This window comes from Apium graveolens, chromosome 9, assembly GCF_009905375.1.
Source record: "Apium graveolens cultivar Ventura chromosome 9, ASM990537v1, whole genome shotgun sequence".
NCBI lineage: Eukaryota > Viridiplantae > Streptophyta > Magnoliopsida > Apiales > Apiaceae > Apium > Apium graveolens.
Genome location: NC_133655.1, coordinates 37799644 through 37820313, shown reverse-complemented (window position 1 = coordinate 37820313; position 20670 = coordinate 37799644).

Sequence of the window (20670 nt, the reverse complement as noted above, 5' to 3'; positions counted from 1 at the left end):
CAATGAGAGAAGTATATGGAGATTGAATTTGAATGTTTGTACCTCTCTTAGAGACATTCATCTTCTGCAAACGAGCCAAGTCGCGGTCCGCCATTGATGTGCTTCGTTTAAAAGCTTGAAACCCAGAAATGCTTGAAAAACGGTGGAAGCTACGGTGGCTGTGAGCTCGCCGGAAATCGCCTACTCAAAGGGAGAACTCTAGAGAAGTTTATGGGAGAAAATGAGAAATGAGAAGTGAAGTGAGGATCCTCACTTCACACTACACTTATATAGGCGAAAAGCTCGGAATACGAGGCGTTTCTAGGCCCATTCAGACAGGCCCAACCTAAAGGCCCGTCTACAAGAATTATCAGGAACAATCTAGAAGCTCCTGTGGAATTTAAAAAGTCAAAAATCGACCAGAACCTTAATATGGTTCGATCAGAGTCCTGATCGATGCAAAAGAGAGTCCTGATCGATATCTTATTCGAGCAGGAGGGAAGAAATCCCCTAAGTTCGATCAGAGTCCTGATCGATGCAAAAGAGAGTCCTGATCGATATCTTATTCGAGCAGGAGGGAAGAAATCCCCTAAGTTCGATCAGAGTCCTGATCGATGCAAAAGAGAGTCCTGATCGATATCTTATTCGAGCAGGAGGGTAGAAATCCCCTAAGATCGATCAGAGTCCTGATCGACGCAAAAAGGATCCTGATCGATAACTCATTCGAACAGAAGGGAAGAAATCCCATAAGTTCGATCAGAGTCCTGATCGATCCGGAAAAGATCCTGACCGATTCCTCAGTCGAGCAAGAAGGAAGAAAAACGTTAAGATCGATCAGAGTCCTGATCGACATAGAAGAAAGTTCTGATCGATATGCTATTCGATCAGACTGGTCAAAAGTCACTTAATTCGATCAGAGTCCTGATCGAAATCGATCAGGAATTTCGTCGACCAGAGTGTAAGATCCTGAGCTAAATCGATCAGGAATCCTGATCGATTTGGTTGCATCCTGATCGATTTGGATGCATCCTGATCGATTTTGGCTGCATCCTGGTCGATTTTGCATGCATTCTGATCCATTTTAAGCCAGAAATTTAGGGATAAATCCCAGAAATTAGGGAAAAAATCCAGAAAAATAAGGAAATTCCTTAAATAATTTCTGAAAAATGTTAATATTATCAGAAATAAGGAATAAATCCAGAAAATTAAAGGATAGATCCCAGAAATTAAGGGAAAAATCCAGAAAAATACGGAAATTCCTTAAATATTTTCTGAAAAGTGTCGTATTTTCAGAAATAGGGGAAAAATCCAGAAATTAAAGGATAAAATCCCAGAAATTAAGGGAAAAATCCAGACATTAAGGGAAAATCCAGAAAAATTAGGATAAATCCCAGAAATTAAGGGAAAATCCAGAAAAATTAGGATAAATCCCAGAAATTAAGGGAAAAATCCAGAAATTAAGGGAAAAATCCCGGAAATAAGGGAAAAATTCCTGGAAATTAAGATAATTCCTGAATAAAAGGAAAAATTCGTTGTGAATGTGTAGGTCGCTCCACACTTTACGGAAAAACGAAACCCTGTAAGGGAACAAATAGACTTAACTTCTGCGAAACCTAATCAATGTTTCCCAAAAGTTGGGGGGCAAATGATAGGGATAAATAAATTATGTTTGTATAATTAAATACTGCATTAATTGTACAAACTGTGGGCTGCCAGGCCCAATAAAAAGATATATGATACTCAGACCAGAAAGGTTGAGCCTGATGGACCAGATCAGGTCTGATGAAATAAAAAAGGCCCAAAAGCCCTGATTATTAATTAATTTCATAATTAATTAATAAGGGAGAAATCAGATGTTGAAAAGAGTCCCGATGAGGATATAAATCCTTAGAGATTAGCCTCAAGGGGACCTAAAAAGATAAGGAATCAGCTTCCTACTTCCTAGGACTCCTAAGTCTATCCTAATTCAGAGGCTTATCCACCAAGTCTCCTATACCAAGTCCAATTCGAGGATTCCCACATCTATATAAGGGGTCTCACCCCCACCAATCAGAACTACGTTTTTTGGCTTGATTCTCTAATTCACAGAGATACGTAGGCATCTCGTAAAGGCAGATTGAGCCACGAAACACGAGAGCAGCCATTGAAGGCCTTGAGCTCCCGAATCTTAGTATTAAATACAGCAAGTAATAACCTTGATTTCTTATCCATAACAAAACACTTTAGAAATAATTCTCTCACTTGATTTAATTTCCAAAAATTAAATTCTTAATTAATAATATTAAGAACTTTTTCTCAATTAATTTATAATCAATTAAATCTCATTTAATCAATTATTAAATTTTCCAATTAATTATTTATTTCATAAATAAATAATTACCAGCCATTGTTATTTAATTTCTCCACCATTAAATCATTCTCTTTTATGGTGTGACCTTGTAGGTTCAATATTAAGCCAGTAGTAGAAATAAATAATAATAAAACTATTTTATCATTATTTATATAAATTCTCTAATTCATCAAATATGATTAATTAATTAATCATATTTATTCTACATCGTGAGGGATGCTTCTCAGCATATCGCGACTATCCGGATAATACGAATTCACTGCTTAGAATACCAAGAACCTATTCAGTGAGTAGTTACCGTACAATTAATTCCTTCTACCCTACAATGTCACGATTAAATACAAGGCATGGAACTTGTGTCAAGCCTATCTTATTTAATCACTTGCTTTCCCATTCACTATGTTTAGTTCTATTTAATGTAAATTAGAAACTCCTTTCTAATTTCATTCACTCTGGCCATAGATTCCTGAACTAACATAAGTGGATCAGCATTGAACATTCTCTTCCTACACTGGAAGGGGTAGATCCTATATTGATCATACATTATCTTCGTGTACAAATTCCTATACCCAGTAGAGCCCTTATAATTATCCCTTGAGACTAAGAACTAAACCAAAATATAGTTCAGTGTACACAAGATGACTATGATGACCTCAAGTCTACGGATACTTGTACAACTATCACTATGTGAACAACTGCTGACACGTGAGTGAACTCCATCAGTTGTTCAGCTGTGTGAGTCATGTTCAGTGAACTTATTCTATAATAAGCACCTATATACTAGCTATAGTGTCACCACACAAATGTCTATGAGAACAGACATCCTTCATAATGAAGCAAGCATAGTATGTACCGATCTTTGCGGATTATTAATTACCAGTTAGTAAAATTACGACCAGGAACTATTTAAGTTTAGAGTTATCATCTTTTAGGTCTCATTATTATGATCTCATCACAATCCATAAAAAGCTTTACTCTAAACTGTGGTATATCTTATTTAAACATTTAAATAGATAGAGCCCACAATAAAAACAAAACAAGTCTTTTATTAATATCAATGAAATCAAAACAGATTATATAAAAGTTATTCCTAAATCCTCATACATGATTAGACTTAGGACATATCTCTTTCACTTCAATTGTTGAATCAAGCTTCTTTCTGAATGATGCCTTGATCTGCTTTCCTTTCTAACATGCATCACACAATCCATCTTTCGAGAATTCCACTTGAGGAATACATCTTACCAAATCTTTTCTGACCAGCTCATTCATAGTCTTGAAGTTAAGGTGGGATAGCTTCTTGTGCCATAGCCAACTTTCATCTTGACTTACCTTGTTAAACAGATAAGTGACAGATTATGTATTTGATGAGTTGAAGTCAGCTAAATACACATTTCTTTTTCTTACTCCAGTGAGAACCACTTTATTGCTTTTCTTGTTGGTCACAACACAGGCTTCAGAATTAAATGTTACTGAGTTGCCTTATCACAAAGTTGGCTGATACTCAATAAATTGTGCTTAAGTCCATCCAATAGGGCAACTTCCTCAATGATAACATTATCTTTTGAAATCAAGCCATATCCCACAGTATAACCCTTGTTTTTATATCCAAAAGTAATACTTGGGCCAACTCTCTCCTTGAACTCAATGAGCAAGGTAGAATCTCCAGTCATGTGCCTTGAGCACCCACTATCCAAATACCAAAGATTCTTTTTATTTCCCTGCACATAAGAAAATCAAATCAAGTTGATTTTGGTACCCAAGTTTCCTTGGTTCCTGTTTTGTTAGCCTTTTTCTTAGGTTTATTGGGCTTGTCCTCATTTGAATTAGGCATTTGAGATTCTTCCTTAGTCAATTGAGTAGAACCCTTAAAACAATTCATCATTACAGAATTATCATGCACAGGCTGGTTAACATGGAAAGGCATATTCTGTGTAAACATGTTATTCTAGTATGGCATGCTAAATGGCATTTGTGGCATACTAAATGCAACATAGTAAGGATTTTGTGCAAATGGCATATTAGCAAACTGTGCATTCAAATTATGTGCAAGCATAACATTCACAGGCATTGTAGGCATACTGGGAATTAAAGGGGGTGCAGACATGGGAGTAGGCATAGCAAGTTTGCAATTAACATATAAATGAATAACACTGCCACATTTAACACAGATTTTTCTTAGTGCATATTTATCAGGTGTGTAGTTGTTATATTTGTTAATTCCTACTTTCCCATTTCTATTGTTTTTCCTTTTGGACTCTTCTTTCACTTCAATTTTCTCCAATCTGTCATTTAATTGCTTAATAGACAGATGCTCTACATTGAATCTCTTGTTCTGTTTCACTTGACTTGTTTCTCCTGGAACAAAGTTCTTAAAAACTGATCCATATTCTCATTTAGCTTAGCTAGTTTGGCTTTGCTAACTGGCTTTCTTTCACTCAACGGATGTGATTCCTTGTCTTTCGACGGATAATCCTTTTGGTCATTCGACGGATAACATTCATCATTCGTCGAATCCACATCCGTTGAAAGTCCTTATACCAAATTAGAATATAGTTTCTCCTTGCTCTTTTTCCAGGCTTCATCACAGAAGGATTCTATACCTTGAACTTTAGTAATTTGAGTATGGACATCTCTAGTTGATTTTCATGCCTTAATTACTTCATGTTTTTCTTAAAATATCCTCTTTCTTTAATGATCTAGTTAGTTCATCTTTGGCAATCTTGCACTCTATTTTCAATTTTTCAAACTCAACAAATTGAGTCTCTAGCACATTATTTCTTTCACTTAAAAACAAATTGTTCTCTTTAATTTTAGTGTTTTCTTTAGTGAGAGATTTGAGTGTAACACGCAAATGATATTACTCAGTAGACATGTCATTTATAGCATCATTAAACTCAGCTTTAGATAAATGTGCTAGATTAGTGGTGATTACCTGATTGCTTAATAAACTGACCTCTGTTTCATCTGATTTGGCCATAAGTGCTAGATTAACATAGCTTGTATCTTCATCCTCTTCTAGTCCATCTGCAGCCCAGTCATTTTCCAGTGTGATGAAAGCCCTTTCCTTTTATTTGAGCAACTCAAAATATTTCTATTTGTAATCAACAGGCTCAAACTTCTTTTCACCAGAATCAGACTTTCTGCATTCACTAGAAAAATGACCTGCCAAGCCACACTTGAAACATTTGAATTTAGATTTATCAACCATGTTTCCGTTTGACTTGGCTACCCCAAAATTCTTCTTGAATTTTAGCTTGGAAAACCTCCTGTATAGAAAATCCAGATGCTCATCTATGTCTTCCATGTCATCTTGACTAAGATGGTCTTCATGTTCAGCTACTAGCGCTTTTCCCTTGCCTTCACAAACTCTAGGGTTTGGTGCAGATTCAACAGCTTCAACCTTTATTTCCTTCTCCTTTCCTTGTTCAGCAACCAATGTAATGGATCCTCCTTTCTTTCTTCATTTCTCCAGCTTCTCATCTTGCTCTATTTCAAGCTCATAGGTCTTTATAATCCCATACAGTCTATCCAAGGTGAATTCCTTGTAGTCTTGACAGTTTCTTAATAAGACTGTCATAGGCTTCCATTCCTTTGGCAGAGATCTAAAGAATTTGAGGTTTGAGTCCTTTTTTGGTAGACTCTTCCATGCAACTTTAGAGCATTTAGTAGCTTTTGAAATCTACTAAATATGTCAGTGAGTGACTCACTTTCTTCACTATGAAAATGCTCATATTGCTGAATCAAGAGTTGCGTTTTGTTTTCCCTTACCTGCACAGTACCATCACATATAACTTGAATTGTATCCCATACCTCTTTGACAGTTTTGCAGTTTATGATGTTGTCAAATATGTCACCATCAACACCATTAAACAAAATGTTCATGGCCTTCTTGTTCTTATGAACTTGTTCAATATCTGGATCAGACCATTCTGCTCTAGGATTTGGGATAGATGCTTCATTTCCTATAGCAGCTCTCATAGGGACATGTGGACCTTTCTCAATACAGTCCACATATGCTTCATCTCGAGATAGGAGATGCAAGTGCATCTTCACCTTCCAATGGTGATAGTTGTCTTTGTCCAGAATTGGAATCTTCGCTACAACGTCTTTTCTGCTCATCTTGTTAGTTGTTGTGATCTTTAAACTCTTTGTTCTTCAAGAGCTTACTCGGATACCAATTGTTATTCCCAAACAATCTAAAAAAGAATTACAGAATGGGGGGTTGAATGTAATTCAGGCTTCTTTTTAATTTTAAGAATAGTTCTGCTATAAATATATAACTGTGTTTGATTTAGCAATGGTGCGAATGAAAGTAGTAAAGAAATCAAATCACAAAGTAATCAAATACAAGTATTTAAAAAAACTTTCTGGTGGATTGAACTTTTCCACCAGAGATATATATTAAGTAGAGAACTCTATGTTACAATGTTGTACACAGCTGCTTACAAGTTGAACTACAAGAACAGAGAAATTCTTTACATATTTTTCCTTATCTATTTCTCTGGTTTTTGCTTGCTTACTTGATTGAATTCTTAAAGTTCTACTTGCTACACTTGGCTTATATATCACCAAGTTACATGATAAAAAGACAAATAAATAAGACAAAATATTTTTTGTCTAATTTCATGCTCCTTCATTTCTATATCCAGCATCTTTGAATATCTTCAGTTTAGCATGGAAATGGAAATGCTTTTTTGTTCTCTAAATCCTGCAAACAGGCTGCCACATTCCATTTGCATACAATCAATGCATATGACTGTTAAGTCACTATCAACTACTTTTTTGAATTTGAACATCCATTGAGACTTCATTGAATCATCCGTTGAAACTGTGGTTGATCATCCGTTGAAATTTTGGCTGATCATCCATTGAGGCTATGTGAATTATCCGTTGAAGCTTTAGTTGAGCATCCGTTGAAACTTTGTGAATTATCCGTTGAGACTGTTTTTTTTGGCAGTTAACTCCATTTCATTTATACAAGATTACAAGGCATCTAATATTTACAATTAACCAACCTATCTTGCTCAAACTAGTAGTCAACATGACTTAAACATTCTGCAATATCTAGTTCATCAAGGCATTGTAATAAGCAGGAATGTGCTACTAAACTCATTATTACATAAGCTACTCTTTCAACGGATGTTGAAATGATCATCCGTTGAAAGCTACAAATTCACTTAAATAAAATCTACTAAGTATTTTATTCAAGTTATCATCAAGTACACAACATATTCCTAACAAAGACTACCCTAAGTCGACAAATATCTAAATACAATCTTCCATATTCACGAATTGCTACTGGACGGTAAACTCCATGTGAAAGAAAATAGACAGTGGCCATAGATTCGGAATGAAGAAATTGAATATGTTTGGAATTTTGTGAGTGAAGGGTCAGTGAGAAGTTTTGAGAGTGGAGGGTTGTATTTATAGAAAAGAAGTTAGAAACTGAAGAGCTTATTTTATTAACCATGTAATAATTGACCATAATACAAATACATGATTACGCGTATCTAGGTAAGCAAAAAGTAATCTCTCTCTTCATATTCTTATTACCAATGTAAATACTCAAGTATTACAAGATACTTGCATCAGTAACTAACCCATTTAAGCAATTAAAAGATTTTCCGTTGTCTTACTATATAATTAAAAATACTACTTAATAATTTATTTTGAACAAATTCAAAATAATCAATGAAGTATAACAATCAATTAAGTTTTTATCATTATTAGTATTTTAATTATAACTATCAGGACTTATCAACTACTAACATAAACTATTAGTCAAAGCAATTTTAACTAATAACAGAAAATGTAAGCAAAATTAGTAGTTCAACAAACAGTTTTTACATAAAATCATTTAGCACAATTTGCATGTTATCATGGCATCAACATTTAGCATAAGAATTAGCATCTAACAAATACTGACAAATAATAAGATACCATGCTTCAATAATATCAGCAGACTTAATTATCAGAGTTTGAGAATTATCTTTAAATCATTCCTAATTCATTTACCAATCTTATGAAAGTAGCTTCACAGAGAGGCTTGGTAAATATATCTGCTACTTGCTGATCTGTTGGAACAAAGATCAATTCCACTGTACCAGCTTCCACATGTTCCCTTATGAAATGGTATCTGATACTGATGTGCTTAGTCATTAAATATTGCACTGGATTTCCTGTCATTGCAATAGCACTTTGATTATCACAATATATAGGAATAGAAGAATAGTCTAACCCATAATCTATTAATTGATTCTTCATCCATAGAATCTAAGCACAACAACTTCCTGAAGCATTGTATTCTGCTTCTGTAGTTGGTGTGGAAATTGGCTTTTGTTTCTTGCTATACCAAGAAACCAATCTGCCACCAAGGAATTGGCAGCTTCCAGAAGTGCTTTTCCTGTCTATTTTGCATCCTGCAAAATCAACATCTGAATATCCAATTAGCTTAAAATTTGAATCTCTAGGATACCATAATCCCAGATTCATGGTGCATTTGAGATACTTAAAAATTCTTTTCACAACTAATAGATGAGGTTCTCTAGGTTCATCTTGGGACCTTGCACAGAGACAGGTAGCATATATGATATCAAGTCTACTAGCAGTCAGATGTAGGAGTGAGCCAATCATACCTTCGTAGTTAGTTATTCTACTGAAGAACCAGTATTTAAATCTAACTTGGTTGCAGTGGCCATAGGAGTTGATGTAGTGGAGCAGTCTTGCATTCCAAATCTTTTGAGTAGATTCCTGGTGTATTTGGATTGATTTATGAAGATTCCTTCATCAGTATGTTTTGACTTGTAACCCCAGAAAATAACTCAATTCTCCCATCATACTCATTTGATACCTGGATTGCATTAGCTTTGCAAATTTCTCACAAAGTTTATCATTAGTAGATCCAAAAATGATATCATCAACATATATTTGTACTAATAACAAGTCTTTATCATGGTATTTATAAAAGAGAGTTTTATCAATTGTAACTCTTGTGAAACCACTCTCTAGCATAAATAAAGGTAGTATTTCATACCAGGCCATTGGATCTTGCTTCAGTCCATAGAGTGCTTTATCCAGTAAGTAAACATGATCAGGATACTTTGGATCAAAAAACCCTGGAGGCTATTCAACATAACTTCCTCTTCGAGTTATCCATTTAAGAATGCACTCTTCACATCCATTTGGAACAAATTAAACTTCTTGTGAGCAGCATAGACAAGAAAGATTCTTATTGCCTCAACTGGAGCAAATGTCTCATCATAATCAATGCCTTCTTGTTGTGAGTAACCCTTTGCAACCAGTCTTGCTTTATTCCTTGTAACAATGCCCTCACTGTCAGTTTTGTTTCTGAACACCCACTTTGTGCCAACTACAAATCTGTTCTTTGGTCTTGGCACAAGAGTCTAGAATTTGTTTCTTTCAAATTCATTGAGCTCTTCTTGCATTGTTGTGACCCACTCAACATCTTGCAGAGCTTCTTCAACCTTTTTAGGTTCAGTTTGAGATAGAAAAAAATGGTAGAGACATTCATTTTGAGTGGTTTTTCTTATTCTTACACCACTGTCAGGGTTTCTAATGATTAAGTCAAGTGTGTGTGACTTAGACCATTTTCTTGCAGATGGAAGTTGACTCCATGAAGATAAACTTCCCCTTGATCCATGAACTCTATGTTATTTCTTTGATTAGTACCACTATTATTTTCTGATACTCCCCCTGAATCATTGTTCCCATTGTTATTAGTTTTTGACTCATCAGAATTTAAGAAGAATGAGTCTGATAATCTTTTGACTGATGTCTCTTGAGATGAATCACTTTTTATAGTCTCTGGATTTGAGTTATGTTGCTCCCCTTAACATATGCTTCAGTGTCAGAAGAATTTCCACTGTCCTGTGAAATCTCAGAGCTTTGAGCGATATCAGGACTTACTATATCAGAGTCAGGATTTAAAAGTTCAGCATAAGGTACTTTATTTTTAAATCTCAATTCGTCATGGTCATTTGCATCTTCTAGACCTGTTATCTTCTTGTCATCAAAAGATATATGTATAGGTTCCATGAATGTTCTTGTTCTCAGATTGTAAACTTTGAAGGCTTTTGTAGTCAACAGATAACCCACAAATATTCCTTCATCAGCTTTCAGATCAAACTTCGTCAGCTGCTCCGGATGACTTTTGAGAACAAAACACTTACAGCTAAAAATATGAAAGAACTTAAAATTTGGCTTCTTTCCCTTCACCATCTAAACTGGTGTTTTTCCATGCTTGTTGATCAATGTTGCATTTTGTGTAAAGCACACAGTTTGCACAGCCTCAGTCCAGAAGTAGGTAGGAAATCTTGCTTCCTCTAACATGGTTCTTGCAGCTTTTATCAGAGTTCTATTCTTTCTTTCAACAACTTCATTTTATTATGGAGTTCCAGGAGCAGAAAACTCTTGTTTTATCCCTTTGAGTTTACAGAACTCTTCCATAGAGCTATTCTTGAATTCAGTTCTATTATCACTTCTGATGATCTTCACTATGTATGTTGATCCTTTTTCCAGCTCCATCACATGATCAAGAAAAATGGATGGAGATTCATCCTTGGTGTGCAGAAAATACACCCATATATATCTTGTATATTTATCAACAATTACGAGTGCATACCTCTTCTTGGAAATTGACATAACATTCACTGGACCAAAGAGATCAACATGAAGCAGATGATATGGTTCAAGAATTGAGGATTCAGTTTTACTCTTGAAAGAAGTTTTCCTTTGTTGGGCTTTCTGAAATGAGTCACATAAGCCATCAGGAGTAAAAACTGTATTACGCAATCCTCTAACAAGATCTTTCCTCACAAGTTCATTGATATTGTTGAAATTGAGGTGAGAAAATCCTTTATGCCAGTTCCAGTTGTCTTCCACAGATGCTCTACTCAGTAGATAAACTTTTGAATTATCAATACTTGTGGAGACCCTGGCTTCATATAAACTACCATGTCTCACACCAGTCAATATGATCTTGCCATCAGACTTACTGACAATTTCACAATGCTCCTCATAAAAGTTGACATGGTAACCTCTGTCACAGATTTGACTCACACTAATCAGATTATGCTTGAGTCCTGCAACTAGAGCTATATTTTCAATGATGACATTTCCAACTTTGATTTTTCCATATCCCAAGATTTTTCCTAAGTTGCCATCTCCACAAGAAATGCTTGGGCCATCCTTCTCCTCAAATTCTGATAGCAGGGATTTATAACCAGTCATATGTCCTGAGCATCAACTATCCAATACTACAGAATTCCTCCTGTCACCCTGCAATCAGTAATTTGAATCAGTTAGTGTTTTTAAGGACCCAGACTTGCTTGGATCCTTTGGCCTTTTTAAGTTTGTTAACATATGCAGCAGAAGACTTTTTATCAGAGTTTATATTAACATCATTACTATCAGTATTTATACATGCAGAAATAGAGTTTGCTTTAATTAAAGAGGGTTTCAATTTATAATAATCATAATACAAACTGTGATACTCTTTACATGTATAAATAAAATGCCAAACACTTCCACAGTGAAAACAAGGACTCTGTGATTTGTATCTAACTGTTTTATTCCTAAACTCTGATTTGGAAGAAACAGTATTTATATATTTATTCTTCTTGCAAGAGTTAGCAAGATGATTAGTGTTACCACAGTTTGAATAGGTCTTTCTAGGTGGGGTTACATAATTTTCATTCTTATTAACACCTACCTTGTCATTCCTATTTTTCCTAGACCTTTTCTTCTTGTCTTTCATGTGTAGATCCTTCAACTTTTGCTTAAGCTATTTTTGAGTCATTGAACCGATATTTACTGAATTTATGTGAACTTGTTCACTCTTTTTAGTAATTAAGTTTGATCTAGGTGTTGAGGTAGTACCTTCCTCATGAATTGACTTAACAGTATTAGCATTAGGATTAAACTTAATGGTCTTTATTTGAACCTTGTTCAGTTTGACCTTGCTAACAGTTTTTGTTGGTTCTATTATCTCAGTTTCTTTTCCACTTTTCTTATCATAATTAGATCTAGCTGAATATCCTAATCCTGATCCCCAACAACCATTCTCTAAAATTTCCTGAGTTGATTTTCCTGAGTTAGTCCAAAGTTTAATGACTTCTTTTTCTTTTGCTAGCTCATTTTCTAGATAAGCATGTTTTTCTAGCAGTTTTTCTTTAACATAAACAACATTATCTCTTTCTTTTTGAATTTCTAGCATGGAAAGCAACTTAGATTCTAGGTGATCATTCCTTTTCTTTAACACAGAGTTCATACTCTTGATTCTATTATTCTCTAAGGTTTGATCCCTAAAACTAACATGCAGAGACTTAAGAAAAAATCTTAATTCATATATATCATCAGTATCAAAACCAAGAGTAGTCTGGAGTACCTTTAGTTTAGCATTTTCAGCCTCAGCATCAGCTTTTTCCATGAGAGCATAATTGACTCCATCATCTGAATCTGATGAATCATCCCAGTTTCTCTTCCTTGAGATCGAGGCTTGTTTCTTATCAGCTCTGAGTTTTCTACAGTCAGCTGCAAAGTTTCCAATTCCATCACAGTTGTAATATCTCTCTTTTGACTTGTCAAGTTTTCCAGATCTTGATTCTTTCCCATCAGTATTTCTCATGTTGTCCTCTTATTATAGTTTGAGGAACTGGAGCCTTTTCTGGAAAATCTTCTCCCTTTACGGAAGTTCTTGTAGACCATCTTCTTGAAGATTTTAACTAGTAGGGCAACTATTTGATCCATATTTTTATTGTTGTTATGAACACTGTCAGTATCTGATTCAGTATCAGTATTTGAGTCATCATCAGAATTTGATGATTCAGTATCTGACTTTGCAATCACGGCTTTTCCTTTGGAGTAGCTTTTCCTCCTAGCTTTCTCCTTTGGCTTCTCTTCAACCTTGAGTGCAACTAGTCTAGCTTTTTATCCTTTCCTCTTGCTTTTTTGCTCCATCTCTAGTTCATGAGTTTTCATAACTCTATAGATCTCATATAGAGGTATGATGTCAAGTTGATAGTTATCCCTTATTGATGTGACTTTATAGCCCCACTTTTTAGGGAGAGCAAGTAGGAACTTCAGGTTTAAGTCCTCCAAAGCATATTCTTTGTCGACAAGGGATAAGTCATTCAGCAACTTCTAAAATCTGTCATAGATCTCAGTTAAGGACTCATTATCCCTTGAGTCAAAGTGTTCATATTCTTGAGTATGTAATGTCCTCTTGTTCTTCTTGATAACAGTTGTACCTTGACATTTTACTTCTAAAGCATCCCATATCTCTTTTGTTGTCTTATATCCAATGACTCTATTGGACATAACACTATCAAGACTGCTGTGCAGGATGTGTCTGCCCTTAGCATCCTTCATGATAGATGAGATATCTTTAGGAGAGTAGTCCTTCATGTCTTTGTCTATCATCTTCTCTGGTTCCCCTGCAAGCGAAACAACTACCTACATTGGTCTATGAGGACCATTATAGATCCTGCTTACATTTTCAGGATTCGTGGCTTCCAAGCACATGGCCGTCTGGCTTTCCAGATTGGATATTCAAGTATCTTCAGGATAGGCACCTTGATTGCTTCATTTCTACTCACGTTGCTACTTAATTTGTGATGTGGCTGGGGGTGGTGGCTTCAGATTCTGATTCTGTGTTTCTTCTTCTTTGTCTGACATGGTTGATTAATTTTCATATCTTAAACAGCAAGCTTTGACACCAATTGTTAGGCCATTAATCAACTGTAGAGGGGGTGAATGTAGTTAATACAATCAATTCGATGAAGCTTCAACAGAATCAACAGTTTTTATATTAACTGATAAAAACTTATTACAAACGTACTCTCTCGAAAGGATGAACAAATATCCTTGAGAGCTGCTAGGTTATGCGAAAGATATAACAATGTCGCATTGCTTATAGCATGAACCTAATTTGTGCTTTATATAGAGCACATCTACCAATGTATAAGGAATCCTATTCTATTAATAACAAGGAAACCTATACATTTGCTTCTGAGATAAAGTCCTTCACCGCCTCGAGTTCCTGTTTCTTTTTCCTTCTCGAAGATCAACTGATGTGATAAATACTGATTTCATCATCCGTTGACATCATCATCTGTTGATATCATTATCCGTCGATTATCAACATCCTTCGATGCCATCATCATCTTTAGATGTAGTCATCATCCGTCGATGCTTCTGATAGTTTCTGTTTGATATCATCAATTGCTCCTAACATTAAACCTTTTGTATATTGAAGGCTGGCTCTGATATCAATTATTATTCACTAACAATCAACTTAGATTAATTTATAGAAGTGGGGTTGAATAGAGATAAAAAAAATCAAGTTAATTTGTGCATGGGAAAGGAAATATGAACACAAATGTTTATAATTTCAGGTGGGTTATTTTTTGACTTGCCACCTGAGGTTTATTTTTGAAGAAATAATTTGTTACAATTACAAGAGTAATCTCACAGCTGTAGTTTTTAGTGTTTCACTAAGAAGAGGATATTTATCTAAAGCCTTGTGAAAATGAAGAACATATTTCTTAAGTGAAACACTTCTGCTACTTGATTATATATTACCAAGTTACAAAGATTTCTAGACAATACATATTACATTCTTTGAGGTCCAGCAAGGTTGCTTATTCATTCTCTTTCCCGTTATGCTTGACAAGTGAGGATATATATTATCTTGATATAAAGCCTTGAATATCTCTCCAAATTGCCATGCACAGAAATAGAATATTTCTTCTTCTTTAGAATCCAAGATCACATGCAAAGTTTATCTTGGCTTCTCATCTTCTTTTCTGAGATACCTATCAGCCCATGTGTTGTGACAGTCCTAGGTTTTGACCACTGTCACGTCACTATCAGTAGCTATAATATGCATTAGTCATTGATAGCTGTTAGCCGTAGAACTCCTTAGCCATTAGAAGTCATTTTGCTACAGTTTTCCTTAGTCATTGATAGACACTTGATTAGTAGTTGATATGCTGAAGTTGATGTTTCTCTTTATTTAGCAGTTTAAGATTCACTTTACTTAATCTAAATTACATGGCATCGAATATTTACACTTAGTCATCCTATTCCAGATTATCCATTGAGTTCACATGAATTCGGAATGAATAATTACATTGCTATCTATTTATTGAGTTATCATAGAAGATGTAACAATGATCACATCATTTGATGGGCTACTCCCCCAATTGTTATCCCTTAGGACGATTAGCAGTTGGAGGTTACATTTTATCTTAACAGAATTATACAAATGTAGTTTTGTTTATCATCAAAATTTAGGCTTGATTCCTAACAGATATTTCATGTGAACCGGAATTAATTGTTTGGTACAAGGAGAATGCTAAAAAAAATAGTTTTATTATGGAAGGTCAACTCGTGATGCATAACGGTTGTCTTCAAGTTCCTACTTGTGTCAACTTTCCAACGATCCATGATTATTATTTAGCAATTGATGAAATTTTTTTGTTAGATGAGTCTACTTGTTTACTTGATGATATTCCCATGCGTGATAATGATAATTTGGATATAATTGAAATTCTGCCAAATTTAGGAAATGACGTTGAGCTTAAATTGGTAGATGAGGTAAAAGTTGACGAATGTCCAATTGTAATTGAGGAGGAATTTAAGATTGATGAAACTGAAATTTTTATTTTGGAATATAAAGATCCATTTTGGGAGGAGTTTAAGAGTCATACTTATGATGATTATTCTAACGACTTTTCTAGCCACTTTAATTTTTTCTAAGTATTTTGAGCAGCTGAAGATCATAAAAAATTTCTTATATTTTATGGATCAGAGGTTGTTTGCACATCATAATTTTATTAATGATTTGTAGGTTTGTGCATTTATTTGTTTTCTCACCTCATTAATAATGTTACTTGTATGTATATATCGAGTTAACGACATTAAATCAGTGCTTCTTGGAAGGCAGCCCAAAATTTAGTTCATATAGAGTGCATTGAATCATACAGTTGTATTATTTATTAATGCCATTGTATTGCATAACATATCATGATCTCATATTAGTAGTAGTCCAAGTCAGTGACCGATGATACGATAGCCACTTTCGGTATTATTTCTTATATTTTATTTATTTTTCCTTATTTTCTGTGGCATTTATTGTGTTTATTTAGTATTTCTTGTTCATATTGGTGTAATTTGATTGATGGTAACCTCAAGTAGCAGTATGTCTAAGAGTAGAGGTAGAAATAGGGAGGTCACTGATTCCATCTTTAGGGTAGGTTCTTTGAATGTAGGCACTCTTACTAGAAAGTTTTTGGAACTTGTAGATGGGTTAAAAAAGAGACATCTTGATGCAGTTTTTATACAAGAAACTAAGTGGTAGGGTGCTAAGATAAAGGAAGGCAATGAATTTAAATTATGGTATTCAGGGGTTTTAACCACTAGGAATGGTGTTGGTATTATGTTGGGTACGCAACTGAAGAATAATATGGTGAAGGTGAATCGATTTAGTGAAGGGTGATGATGATTAAACTAGTTGTAGATGTTGTCGTTGTTAATATTGTAAGTGCCTACGCTCCACATACTGGTTTGGGAGATGAGGAAAAAAACACTTCTAGGATTGTTCAGATGATTTAGTTCGTAAAATACCTAATGATTAAATTTTATATATTGGGGTGATTTTAATGGTCATATTGGGGAGAGTTCTGATGGCTATGTTGGTACTCATGGCGGTCTTGGATATGTTATAAGGAATGAAGGTGGGTATACTATTTTGGAATTTTCATTAGATCATGAATTTGTGATAGTTAATTCTTGTTTCAAAAAGAGAGATGCTCATTTAATTACTTTTAAGAGTGGAGGTTATAGTACGCAAATAGATTATTTTCTTACGAGAAGAAGTAACAAATATTGTAAAGATTGTGAAATATTTCCAGATGAAATGTGTTCTACACAACATCGTTTGTTGGCAATGAATATTTACATTAAAAGAAAGATAACAGTAGGTATTCGGGAAGCGATACCCCGTATTTTATAGAAAAATATGAAGAGTAAAAGAGTACGACTTTTCAAAGAATGAATTGGTTTGGAATAAAGAAGCTTTATTGAGAATGATGCAAATCAAATATGGAATCATTTGGCTTCTTTATTTAGGGGTGTGGCTAAAGATATATTAGGAATTACTTCAGGGAAAACCTACGATCAAAAGGAGGCTTGGTGGTGGAATGAGGATGTGCAAGAGCGAGTAAAAGCCAAACAAGTACGATTTAGGGAGCTCATGTCCTTCCATGAATAAGAGGAATTTTATACAAAGAAAAGTCTCTATAAGGAAGCAAAATGTTTGGCCAAAAGGGCTGTTTTGAAGGAAAAAGATAAGGCGTATGAAGAAATGTATACGGGTCTATCTACGAATGAGGGAACAAATGGAATTTATGAACTAGTAAAGGCTCGGGAAAGGAGACATCGAGATTTAGAATTTGTCAGATTTATGAATGATGAAAATGCATGCATGTTAGTTAAGGATGATGATATTAAATGTAGATGGTATCACTATTTTAGATAGTTATTTAATGAGTCTCGTATAAGTGGAGAGGAGATTGAGTGGTAAACAGTTTATCAATTACAATATGATTCTGATATACAGCTTATAAGTGGTGAAGAAATTGAGTGGGAAATAAGGAAGATGGGTAAAGGTAAAGCCACGGGCAAGAATGAATTACCTATAGAGGTATGGTGGTGTTTCGGTAAGGAGGGTGAACGATGGTTGGCATAACTATTCAATCTTATTTTTTGGACTGGTAAGATACCACATGAATGGAGGATAAATATGGTTATTCCAATTTAAAAGAATAAGGGTGATGCTCAGAATTGTAGTAATTATCGTGGTATTAAACTTTTAAGTTGTACTACGAAACTATGAGGGGAGTGATTGAAATTAGGCTTTGAAGACAGGTTACAGTGTCTGAAAACTAATTTGGTTTCATGCCTGGTAAGTTGACAACGAAGGAGATTCATCTTCTTAGGTGTTTAATGGAGAAATATAGGGAACATAGTAAGGACTTGCATATGGTGTTTATAGATTTAGAAAAAGCTTATGATAGTGTTCCGCGCGGCGTAATCTGGACAAGTTTGGAGAGTAAAGGCGTGTCCTGGATATATGTGAGGGCAATTCAAGAAATTTATTCTCAAGTGATGACTTGTGTCAGGACACGTATTGGTGAAAATCAATATTTTTCGGTCAAGATAGGACTTCATCAAGGATCATCATTAAGTCCATTTATATTCACAATAATTATAGATGTACTCACTAGAGGAATTCAGGATGATGTACCGTGGTCTATGATTTTTGTGGGTGACATAGTTATTATTAAAGAGACAAAGTTGATGAATAGTTTTGGTATAATTTTAGTAACGAACCAGATGAAAAGTGGGTTGATGTTAGAATTGGAGAGCATTTATTAGTTCCGAAGGAAAGTTTCAAGTATTTGGGATCTATGATTCAAAAGATGGTAAGATAGATGCAGATGTTACACATCATATTCAATCCGGATGATTTAAGTGGAGGGCTGCTTTAGGAGTACTGTGTGATAAAAAGATCCCTTTAAAATTAAAAGGAAGATTTTATCAAATGGAGATTAGACTAGCTTTGTTGTATGAGGCTGAGTATTGGGCGGTGAAGAGGGACCAAGAACAACGACTAGAGGTAGTGAAAATGAGGATGTTGTGTTGGATTTGTGGCCACACCATGTTAGATAGATTTCTGATTGGCTTTCTTAGAAGGCAATTACGAGTTGCATCTATTATAGAAAAATTAAAGGAAGGTAAACTGCGATGGTTTGGACATATAAGGAGGAGACGTATATCGGCTCCAATGCTGAAAGTGGAAGGTTTAGTATTGCCAGTATGATAAGAAAAGGAAGATCGAGAAGAACTTGGGATAACCTACTTTCACTATATTTGTGTTTTTAAACCTTCGTGGAGATATGGTATTAGATCAAAGGTCATGGAGGCGTCGAATTAGAGTGGTTAATTAACTTGTGGGATAAATTGGTCATGTATTTTAAGGTGTTAATAGCATATAGCGTCAGTTTATTCCTATGTTTTCATTTTGTTAATATGCTTAATTTTGTTATTATTTTATTATTATGGGTTTCATACATTATTGGTGATAATCCTTTTTGGTAGATCGGATGTCTGGTCTTTGACTTTTTTGAATAGGAAGCCATTTGATTTACAAAGCAGAAGTTTTGTGAGTGTTCTTAAGCAAGATTGAGTTCAAGATATCAAAAGTGCTTTTATATGGAATAAAAGTGACTTCAAATAGTCAATATTCGGTATTGTATTTTATATCTTATTTATAGTTATATTCCTTATTTACACATGTTCACACACAAGCCTGGGCCTTTCGGGAGACAGCCTCTTCATTCTTTTAATTGAGGGGAAGACTACGTACATCATACCCTCCCCAGACCCTGTTTTTGCGGGATATACTATGTACGATTTTTTTGGTTTGGTATATGCTCTTTGTTTTTAAGGTTAGTCATTTGTTGATGATTAGAATTTTGACTATTTCTTTTGAGCTTAATACATAAACGCTTAAGTTTTGGGGAAGTAGTGTGGTTCACATGTCTTTGTAAAAAAAGCTAATAAATTACATGCATAAAAAAAGATAAAAAAATTGGTATATTTGACTAGGTTGGGCTCACTAATACTCGAGTAATTAAGCCTGAGGGGAATTTTTGCCTAGTAACCTAAAACCTTTTATGGTTTGGGATTACTATCCCAACGCTAGTACTGTAAAAATCTCTTGAGATCTCAACCATTACATAGTTGAATAAACCAATTGATATACATGCGTGTATAATATAGTTGACAAAGTCTAATGATGGTTGTAACTCATTTACATTGAGGAGCGTCCCAATCTTAGACCAAGCTTGTGAAGTCTTATGATGGTCGTAACTCACTTCCTAACCTTATGATGGTCGTAACCACTTGATATATATGTGTGTATAATATGGTTGACAAATTTCGATGATGGTCGTAACTTATTTACATCGAGGAGCGTCCCAATCTTAGACCAAGCTTGTGAAGTCTTTTGATGGTCGTAACTCACTTCCTGACCTTAGGCCGAGCATCTAAAAACCATATATGTACATATTAATATTGATTAAAAAAATACATAGAAATTCCTTTTTTTAGTTCTATTCTAGTACTCATATTGGGAGTTATTAACTTGCATGAATTTTCATGTTAAAGCTTGTATGTCTTTATTATTGGTTCAGTAGAGAGCATGTTGTTAAGCTAAGCCCACACGCACACATGTACTTGTGGTATTAGTAATA